The sequence below is a fragment of the Capsicum annuum genome, chromosome 8 (genome assembly GCF_002878395.1).
Source record: "Capsicum annuum cultivar UCD-10X-F1 chromosome 8, UCD10Xv1.1, whole genome shotgun sequence".
NCBI lineage: Eukaryota > Viridiplantae > Streptophyta > Magnoliopsida > Solanales > Solanaceae > Capsicum > Capsicum annuum.
The window spans coordinates 148,560,155-148,570,273 of record NC_061118.1 but is presented as its reverse complement, the minus strand read 5'-3'; the positions used below and the strand labels follow the sequence as shown (position 1 = coordinate 148,570,273).

The 10,119-nt window shown below is 42.5% G+C and overlaps 2 pseudogenes; one reads left to right on the top strand and one right to left on the bottom strand.

The window, feature by feature from the left end:
* Window positions 1–1,792: 1,792 nt before the first annotated feature.
* On the bottom strand, window positions 1,793–2,877 carry LOC124886408 (annotated as a pseudogene).
* A 52-nt stretch (window positions 2,878–2,929) lies between these two features.
* LOC124886409 lies at window positions 2,930–3,402 on the top strand (annotated as a pseudogene).
* The last annotated feature ends 6,717 nt before the right edge of the window (window positions 3,403–10,119 follow it).

Here is a 10,119-nt window from a genome sequence, read left to right as displayed (position 1 = left end):
TCTTGTTGCAATTCCATGCTAAAAAGTTAGTTTCATGTCGACTTGCGGAACAATCACATCAATATACACAAAAATCAAAATTGGAACTGGAACTTGATAACGAACCTGGACTAACCCAGATAGAGTCGTGGACAACATGAATTCGTGACATACCAAGATTGATTCATTTCATCGATGGAAATGAGTCAAGTTACCTAACGTGACACACTATATACATCAGCGGAGATCACTACGGATTTGAACTTTAGCACCCCCTCTTGCTTGTTATTGTTAGGGGTAGATGAACAGAGCAGAACGACTTCTCGCTATATTGTGCCTAGTAGTACCCGAAGCATTGACATTGAAAGAAGTCCCTCAAGCATTTAAAAAGGAACAAATACAAGGGTTATGCCTATTAGAGAATCCTTACTAGTCTCATTGATTACTCAAAATTCAACTCATACACAAAAAAGGAAAGAGATTGATACTTATACTGATATCGAGCTGGAAGAGCACTGGATAGAGACTATAGGGTCTCATCCCTACTTCAACCAAGAGATAGGGAGACAACATCATAGCATGAAATGAGCCAATGCCAAGTGCTCTCTTTGTTTGCTGCTCCTCTTCTTCTAAAGCATTGAATAAATGAAAAGAGTGACCCTAGAAGAGGAGGCAATCTCTGACATTTTACTTATACTTTACTCTCAACTTTGAGAATTTCAACTTATATCAAAGTAGAGAAAGCGAAGATGCTGGTAATTATATACGTAGTAATGAATGCCCGACCTTTCTAGTGGAGCAATCCTATGGTTAAGAACGTGACACATCAATCCTTTGTACCGAAGTAAGGTTGATTGCGGACGATAGTTATACGTCCGCCAGCAGTCAAAATTGAGAAATTGTACAGATTCAATTCGATGATTCAAGTCTTCATTGGTAACTAATCACCTTTGGGTAGAAGCATGGTAACAAAAAGAAGTCAGCCTTGAGGGTCTTCTAACTGAAGATAAAGGACCGGTAATTGAATCAATAACCGTAGTTACTAGACTAGCACTTAAATTAGCTGTGACAGTATCTGTTGGTGCGTCTTATATGTTTGATCTTAATGTCATTGAACAGAGGATCTTAATGCTTGCTTGGAGAGCGCAAATCCTTACGCGGTAAATCAATAGCATTGGATTTAGTTCTTTCCTTCTTTCTTACTTTCATGGGTTGGTTTGGCCTTTTTTCCTAGCTATAGCAAAGAGCGATTTAAGCACGTCATGTACGACCTTGGCATTCATCTTGTGGTTGTTAAGCACATTTTGGAATATGTTGTTGACACACTTCATCATAGTTTCTTTACTACTCCACTCCTTCATTTCATTTCATCCTTACTCCATATTCGGATGCAGATTAAGGGGGAAAGACTTTGATTGGGAAAGGGGCCTCCTCTGCCTACGGCCTGTTCGTTACTCACCTGGCTGACTACGGCACTGGGTTTTTTCTTGTATGAGGACTCTTTACGCACTGAGACTTTCCTTGAAAAAAGTGGAGACCTTGCTTCTACTTTTTATCGTAGATAGCTAATATGAGTAGGAAATATTTTCAAGAATGAATTGAATTTTCCAATAGTAATAAGCTAATTGATTTAGTACGTTTAGCTTGGAACTATTAAACTTTACCCGATGACCTAAGAAAAAACCAGTCTTACCTTAGAATTTATTCTCTGATATCTATCTTTTGCCTTAACCACATCAAAGAGAAATTGAACCTCTTCTAGTTTTTTGAAAACTCTAATCCATTTGATGTCCGCCACCCTTCCCCTCCTCCTTTCTCCATTAGTTTAGCTGCAACGGCCGCAAACGCAGGAAGCAGTTCCTCTATGGCAAATTGGAAACGTCGAAGTAGGCTGTGGCTTATAAATAGGAAGATAAGGCGTTAGCGGACCGACTTGACAGGACCCTCCTTTGCTCTATCTAACTCGACGTGCGCTCCTTTCGGCCCTGCGAGAATATATTCGGACACGCGCACTACTCATATTGGTACTAGAAGCCCCCAGAGCAGGCCTGGAAGACTATGAGCCCCACCTTTTGCGCGCGAGCCGAATGACGTAGGTGCACAAGAGTACTCGCGCCATAACCATCTCCTTTTTATAGGCTCTACGGACCAATGCCTGCTGCTTCATCTGGGAGAAAAGAATCATAGATATGTCGGTCATTAGAAGGAAGAACTGCCATAAAAAGATTCCTCGTGTATCATCTGTAGCAAACAATGAACGGGAGCTAGCAATCTGGACCGTATTGAAAAGCTTACTGAGACACAGCATGGAAAAGTAACAATATTAAGAAATGAGGTCCAAGAATGAAAAAGGGGTAGAATTACTGAATGAATATGAGCTGTGGCTAATACCCGAGGCATAAAAGAAGCATTTTCTATGGGATCCCGAAACCACCAGCCACCCTGACCTAATTCATGATAAGCCCACCAACTTCCTGGCAAAATGCCTACGGTTAAAACCCACCGACATGTCAAGATCCAAATTCTAATTGGTTCCTGGTCCTGGTCAGAGACCACTGTGTTCGCGCCGGCGGTCCAACAAAGAGGCGAAGTAGTGGTATCTTTCTTTCCATTACGAACGACACGCTTTGCCTGCTCCCTCCTCGTGTCCATTAGCGCTCCTGTCCAGAGCGAAGAGAGGGCGAAAAAGCGCCGCCGAAGCAGCATAAGCAGGCTTCTATTGCTACGTAACAATAAAGCAAGATAGCATTTTGCGCCCACATATTTGAATTTGAGGGTAAAGAGCTCGCTTGTTATACGGGATCCGAGGCATCCAACAGAGCGAAACAGTGTTCCATTCTTTTTGGCGGCATCCTTCCGCATTGGCGGCGAGTGGAGTGCCACAATCCCATTCATCATTTTTTATCTACATAAGCCAAAGCCCATAGCACTAGCGACGTCTCCGGCATAAATGCAAGGAGGATGTATAGCTGATATAGGATCTTATGGAATAGGATTTGATTTTGCAAGCGGTTCAGTACAAACGAAGAAATTTCGAACAAAAGGGTCGGAACTCACTGATAGGAAAGAGAGAAAAACAAAGCAATGGCAAGAGCTCCGTCAATCCGCTTTTCATCAATAGACGAAGCTCTCTCTTTATCATCTCGTGCCAGATGCAACATCTTTTTTCCTTCTCGCGAACCATGGGAGCGCCTAGCGCCCAGAGGAGCAAAGCTCATTTTTCTTTCAGGGTAAAGCGGCGCATAAAAAAAGGCTGGCCCGTCAAAAGTCCGGTTCCTTCGCGAACGAAGTTCAGAATCAACAAGGGTTCGTAGAACGAAGGGAGTGTATAACTGGGATTTCATTCCACTTTTTTGTTCGTAACGAGGGAGAGATAGAATGGAGCTCTTCACGAAGTTCAAAATAAAGGAATAAAAAAAACTTTCTCTATGGCCTCCTCTACTTACAGTCAAATAGTTGAACGCTCCTTGTTTTGAGACATTATGGCTTGGGGGTCGACCCCGGTAACAAAGATGGAATCCATAAAAACTTAGGATCCGACACCATGATAAAATACTACCCTCATGATTAGACCATGTCCCTAAGATTTGATAAAATAAAGGTGCATTAGCGGTTAATACGTTGTAATTGGATAAGTTATTAGGAATATGACGAAACGAAAGACCAAGGAAAGAAAGAAGAATACACCAAAATGCAAGTGCTACACCAAACACTGGTGGTTGTTTCTTGTTGTAAGTGAATGCAACGAAAAGACCCAGAAATAATGAATAATGAAACAATTCATATATTGATATTTCGTGCTCATTTTCAAATTTCTGCTTTGTTATTCCCATATCCCGTAACCACAGGATGATCCACAAGAAAAGTGGCAGGATTCGAACCTATGGCCGGCCTGCCCCTGACCTACTGGGTTGGGTGGCCGGGTTAGCACCCCTCGTCGCCTCTGTACCCGAAACAGATGTGCTACGCTACCCAGCGCCTAACCTTGTCTCCCCTACTCTTCTTCTGGTTGTGCCATTACCAATCACGGGTAACCCCTGGTCCGGCCACCCCTGACCTAAGAAGAACTATTATCCTTATGACCAAACAAGGATCAGCTTCTTACTTCTCGAGCGATAGTTCCACTATTCCGACCAGTAACTTCTTGGGAGTAGTGGCATCAAAGCTTGCCCAACCTAGTAAAGGGGCTTGGGGATAGAGGGTTTTCTAGTGGAGAAAAAGTTTCCAGGTTGGATTTTTTTAGATCAAATAGTACTAGTTGGGTAGATAGAGGTGGTGAAATCTAACCTTTGCATCGATCTTCTTTAGCAGGGCGGGTCACTTGAGTGTCAAAACAAAACCAAGCGGTGGTTGTTTTTCCTTGGCTTATCGAACCAGCGTATGCCCATTTCTCCTTTGATGACTCCCAGTAGAGAAAGCCTAAATTTTTCGATGTGGATTGAAAGAAAGTTGGGGATGGACATAGATCTTTCTGCCTATCCGAAGTGTTGGAAATATAGCAATGTTTTTTGTATTTTGCATTTCCCGATCATTGGAAGCAATCTTCACTGGCACAAGGATCTCCTCACAGCAACCTTCACTATGATAGAAATCGACAATGAGTTTACGAAGGCTTCGAGTAGTGCGGGATAGGCTAATCACCAGACTGCTCTAAAATAGCTTATCGCTGGAGACAAGAATGAGTGAATCTAGTTTCGAGAGCATGCCTTACTCTAATGGGGGTGTAGAGTTTCTAAGTAAAGGCAAGCGCCACTATATATGTAATATCCTAGTTGTCATCAAGACAGGTCCGCTATAAAGCCTACCGGCTGGCCAAAAAATCCTTAAGAATGAGAAAGCCGACTAAAAGGCTATTCCATAACCGACTCTTGTTGCCGAGTCGAGGGGGCGTTCAGCCACTGTAAGGAGAGGGGGCTTGGCTGGTACCAGGCTCTAAAAGAGTTTTCTTCGAGCGAGCGGTCTTTCTATCTTTTTGGGTTGCATGCCCAAGGCAATGCTTTTTGTAGATTGAGATGGATTGATCTTCGCTATCGTGCCTCCTCCTTGTACCAGTTGATGCTGGGGCAGTGCTTAATATGAGTTTTCTCCTGCCCCAGACAGCTTTCGAGGTTCCCATCGATTACAGAGGTTTCTACCACTGAACTTGCTTATGCTCCCCTTTGATCGAGTGCTATTTCTATAAATAAGATTGAGTAGGAAAATGTTGAATTGGCTTCAATCGAGATTGCCTCGGCTTCTTAGGCACATGAGGAACCGGCCTAACATCTTTTCAATCGAAATCCCAATCAAAGACAAGTTCTACCAAGGCCAGGATCTGAAAGAGAGGATTCACTTTCCGAAATTCCAAGTGACATGATTCCTCCTTCAGAAGCTAAAGTTGAATGATCGAAGTCTCCTTTAGGTTCAGTCGAAGAGATCGAAGCGAAGTCATCAATTAAACCATTCGAATGGTCTCCCCTAAGATTGACCTCTTTTCCAAATAAACCGAACCTCGATACCACATTCATCAAAAAGATATGGCCATCTCTCTAGGTTGCACAACCCCTTTAGATCGTTCTATTCGTGCTTGAAAAACGACCCCATCGGTCCGCTCCTTTTAATGGACATTCTTAGTCGTCCTCCGAGGGCCCCATAGATCAGATCGTGAACTCTTTCAGACCCTTAGTTTCACTTGGTTGGGGCAGAGTTTCAGCCTGCCTTCCACCGAATATCAAAAACCTTAGAGCTGCCTAACCTGCTGACATCCCGGCGAAGAGAGTCATTATTTGTGTTACATCTTCGAATTCGAGAGAGGGCTTTCCTCTTATCTCTCAAATTATAGGCATTGAAGCGATCGAGAGAAAGTAAGAAAACTATTGCACACGCCCCCCATTCGCCCTTTACTAATATAATAGAAGGTAAAGCAAAAGCAAAAGTGAAACTACGAGCTAAAAGCAGGCGTGTCTCTCCTTTAAGAGAATATGATACCATCTCCCACTTTTGGCATACTTGTTTGATGAGCTAAGTCTAAGCACCATATAAGTCAAAAGCTAGCCTGAGGCCTAAAAAAGCAAGGTCGAAATCCATCCCTCTTTTTCCTGTATTTAACTAGTAGGGCTAATGAACGACCCTTTGATCTATGTCGTTCCAAGTTCAGCCAGGTCTGATTAGAAGTTCCAAAATGAGTGGAGCGAGGGGCTTTAGAGGAAAAAAAGGGGTTGAACGTGGGGGTTTGTTCTTATTTTAACGGAGGGGTTTGAATTAGCTCCTCCCGATCGTATCTCTCCCGAGATGAAAGAAAAGATTGGCAATTTGTCTTTTCAGAGCTATCGCCCCAATAAAAAGAAGATTCTTGTGGTAGGCCCTATCCCTAGTAAAAAATATAGTGAAATAACCTTCCCTATTCTTTCCCAGGACCCTGCTACTAAGAAGGATGTTCACTTCTCAAAATATCCTATATACGTAGGCAAGAACAGGGGAAGGGGTCAGATTTATCCCGACGGCAGCAAGAGTAAGAATACAGTTTCTAATGCTACAGCAGCAGGTATAGTAAGCAAAATCATACGAAAAGACAAAGGGGGATATGAGATAACCAAAACGGATGCGTCGGATGGGTGTCAAGTGGTTGATATTATCCCTCCTGGACCAGAACTTCTTGTTTCCGAGGGCGAATAACCAATCCAATAAGTCTTTCTAGCTGGATCTCTCCCAATAGACTTCTTTATGTAGGTGTCCACGAGAATTCCAGTCATAAGCATAAGAAAGCTCGATCGAGGGTGGGTTTCCTTTCTTTAGGAATCTATTTCCTCTGTCGATAGAGCTAAAGCAGTCATTCATTAATCCACTCTCCCATGAACTGAAAACTAACCCACTCACACTCTTTTTGAGGGCTTCGGGAATAAGCATCATACTGAGTCAACGATCAGGGCCTATCCATTTATCAAACTACCAATTCCTTTACTCAACTAAGGGGGAGCGAGCTATAACACTAGTAAGGATTCAGAGGGTTACAGCTACTAGAAAGACAGAAGGGTATGGGCTTAGGGTGCCTTACCTATTAGGTCTTTTATGGGTCCCTTCCCACACACCTATTATGTCAATGGAGGAATCCATCTATATGGCAGGCGAAGGAGAGGGAGAATCAACATCTTCAGCGTAGGGAACTTTTTCTTATATTCTAGAAGTTCTAATCGCCTCTAAGTCCAATAGCGGTTGTTGCTCGACGGCTAGTGCCAGTTTTCTGATTAATAGACTAAGTTTCTGCTGAGTTTGGAAAGCAACTCTCACTCTGTTGGAGCGGTTGACCTTCTTTTTTCTGAAGCTGAATTCAGGGCAGGTTCAATGCTTGCTCGATTTTGAGGACCCTTTCCCCGCTATTTGGCCTCAACGCTCCTAGCTGGCCTAGTCGGTGAATAAACCTATTGTTCAAGCCTGAGCAATCCTCTTCATCCTTGGGCATTAGCCCTAACAGACTTATTTAATAAAGAATATAATTCGCGTATGGAATGACAGTCGAATTATGGTATGGTAGCTTTTGTCTTGCCAGCCTGCCTTTCTTCTCTATAAGAAAAGAAAGTTACAAGCCGCAACTATAAAGTGAAACTACATTTGTAGAACGATAATGTGAAAAATGAGACCGAGGACTGATGTTAAAAGAAAGAATGCCCGCAACAACATATTAGGCGCTCTTTCTACTAGTTCTAATTGTTGTTTCAGTTCACTTCATCGTTTGAGGAGTGGTGCCACTCTACGATTATAGTCAGCTATTAGTCCAAAAATTTCTCTTTCTTTATTTTCTATTAGTCGATCGTTGGCGTCCCGATCAGTTAGTCTTTCTATTTCTTCCTCTAGAAAGTCTATTTTCTTCTTATACCGGTCCGTTAGCACGACCCTTTCTTATTGGTTATCTTGTAGGAACCTTTCGATTTCCCGTTGAGCTTGAGCTACGACTTCACTGGTTGGTAATTCTTCTTCTACCATCGATTGTGGCTTCATCTGCAAGGCTGTATTCTGTTTACCTAGACTATTCATCGTCTTATAGGCCGTATCTCGGGAACCCCCTAACTCTTGATCTCGGACCTGTACTTTCTAGGTCTTTCGACCACTATGATTTTCGCTTACATTCCCTGGGATTCGTTCGGATATAGCGATGGACATAGTGATATCTTTAGGTGCAGCGTGCTAAAATTCCGCCTTCCCCTATCTATGGGATCTCTAACACTCAGACAGAGTCTAGTCCTTACTTAAGGAGATTGGTAGCGTACACCTGCACGAGATGCCCGTCCTTTGCAATAGTTTGTAAGGAACCTCGAGTCTCGCAGGGGAGGGAGCGTGCTTAGCTTTTTGCTAATGAATAAATTCCTCTCAAATGAGGAAAAGGCCTTTTCACGAGAATGGAATCCAGGATACAAACTAAGATATCTCATTCAAAATGATGCTATTCAATAGTGTCTTCCTTAAAAGGAATTTCCACAGGGGCGTCGCGAGCAGCACACAGGGCGAATCCATTTCTGACCTTCTGATCTTTCCTGGGAAGAGCAGCAAAGCCCACAAAAAGTTTTTTTATCAATTCCATTCTCTAACTAAGAAAAGCAGTCTACTCATGTACTCTAGCTTCACTAATGAGATAAGGTAGTTGGCTTACTTGCTTGTTAGAGGATAGGTAGTGAACTAATTACTCTTCTTAGATAGAAGAAGATGCCATTAGTTTGATGAGAAATAAAAAGATGTATCGAAAATTCGAGTGGCTGAAGCCGAAGCAGCCACTTTCGAAGTAACAGAAAGAAAAGCAACAACTGGAGTGGGGGAGTCAGAGTCGAAAAGAAGTGAGGAATCTTCTTTCTCTCATTCAAAACCATGCATGAGACTTTCATCTCACACGGATCCTAAGTGATAAAAGAAAGAAGAACCCATTTTCTTTCTTTTTTGATTACCTTCCCCGCGTATGTATAAGACCGAATCCATTTAATTTCTAAAAAGGATTACTAATCCTTAACTTTTCAAGGAATCCTTCATCAATGATTGTGAATGACAGATTTTTGCAATCTTTTCGACCTTGGTTTCATAGGACCAAGTCAGAAAGATTGAGAAATAGAACCATCTGATTTAATTCATTCTCAATAGCCACGAGATAATCATCTTAGGGTGATCTTTTTGTCGACGGATGCTCTTATTACACTCGTAGTCTCTGAAGGATGAGAACCAACTGTGTAGCATCTACATCGAGAATTCAAGTATTCTATACGTCATTAGTCCGATCCTTTGTAGGAACTACCCGTAATAACGAACTTGCAAAATAGATCTATTTATCATAAAGAGATTCATTGTTCTTGACCCTGCTTCACCTTAATTGTTATTTGAATAAGTAAAAGTTCTATCTTGGTCCGAGTGGGGATAGCATTTCTCTTCTACATGTCCATGGAGTTTTGAAAAATCCAAACATCTCAGAGATAGATAGAGAGGTAGGTAGTCAGGCTTGTAGCAAGTTCTTACAGGACGTAGCTAAACCATCCGAGGGATATCCTTCTGTGTCAAAGACAGATTACCCCACAATGCCAGTAGTTGATAACCTTTATACGGATGAGAAGCCCGAGGCTTGGATAACAGATCTGAATTTCAGTATGAGATCAGCAGTTGATCTCTACGGTAAGCGAGACATAGCCCAGAAGCTCATGCACAGATTGACTACAGAATGAGCATTTCAAAACTCATGTTTAACCAAAAGGGGAAACTAGTTGAGAACAATAAAAAAACCGGTGCCCCTATTAAGAGGAAATTGAATCAACGGTTAGCTAGGTCGTTATAATTATGACGGAGATTCAACCTACCCGCTTACTCCGGTAGGGCCGTCTTCCAGGGTTCGTCCTATAGCTACTGAGGATACGATCTATAGCGCGCCACACAATTAAGGCTACCATCAGCGGTCTACCCTTGCCCCTCATTATCCATTCGGCATGGCTATAGCCAGACTGATTATTCTTGTACGCAGGGCAGTTCGTTTCAAATAGATCAAGGTCGAAATCAGAAAGGAGATCTGGTGAAAACATCAAGGCACTTGCATTCCTTTATTGATGTGATGGTTTCTCGTTTATCGAGAATAAGGTGCGGCAGAACCCATAATGACCTGCCACTATAGGAAGTTCCCGGTCCCTAGGGTCGATT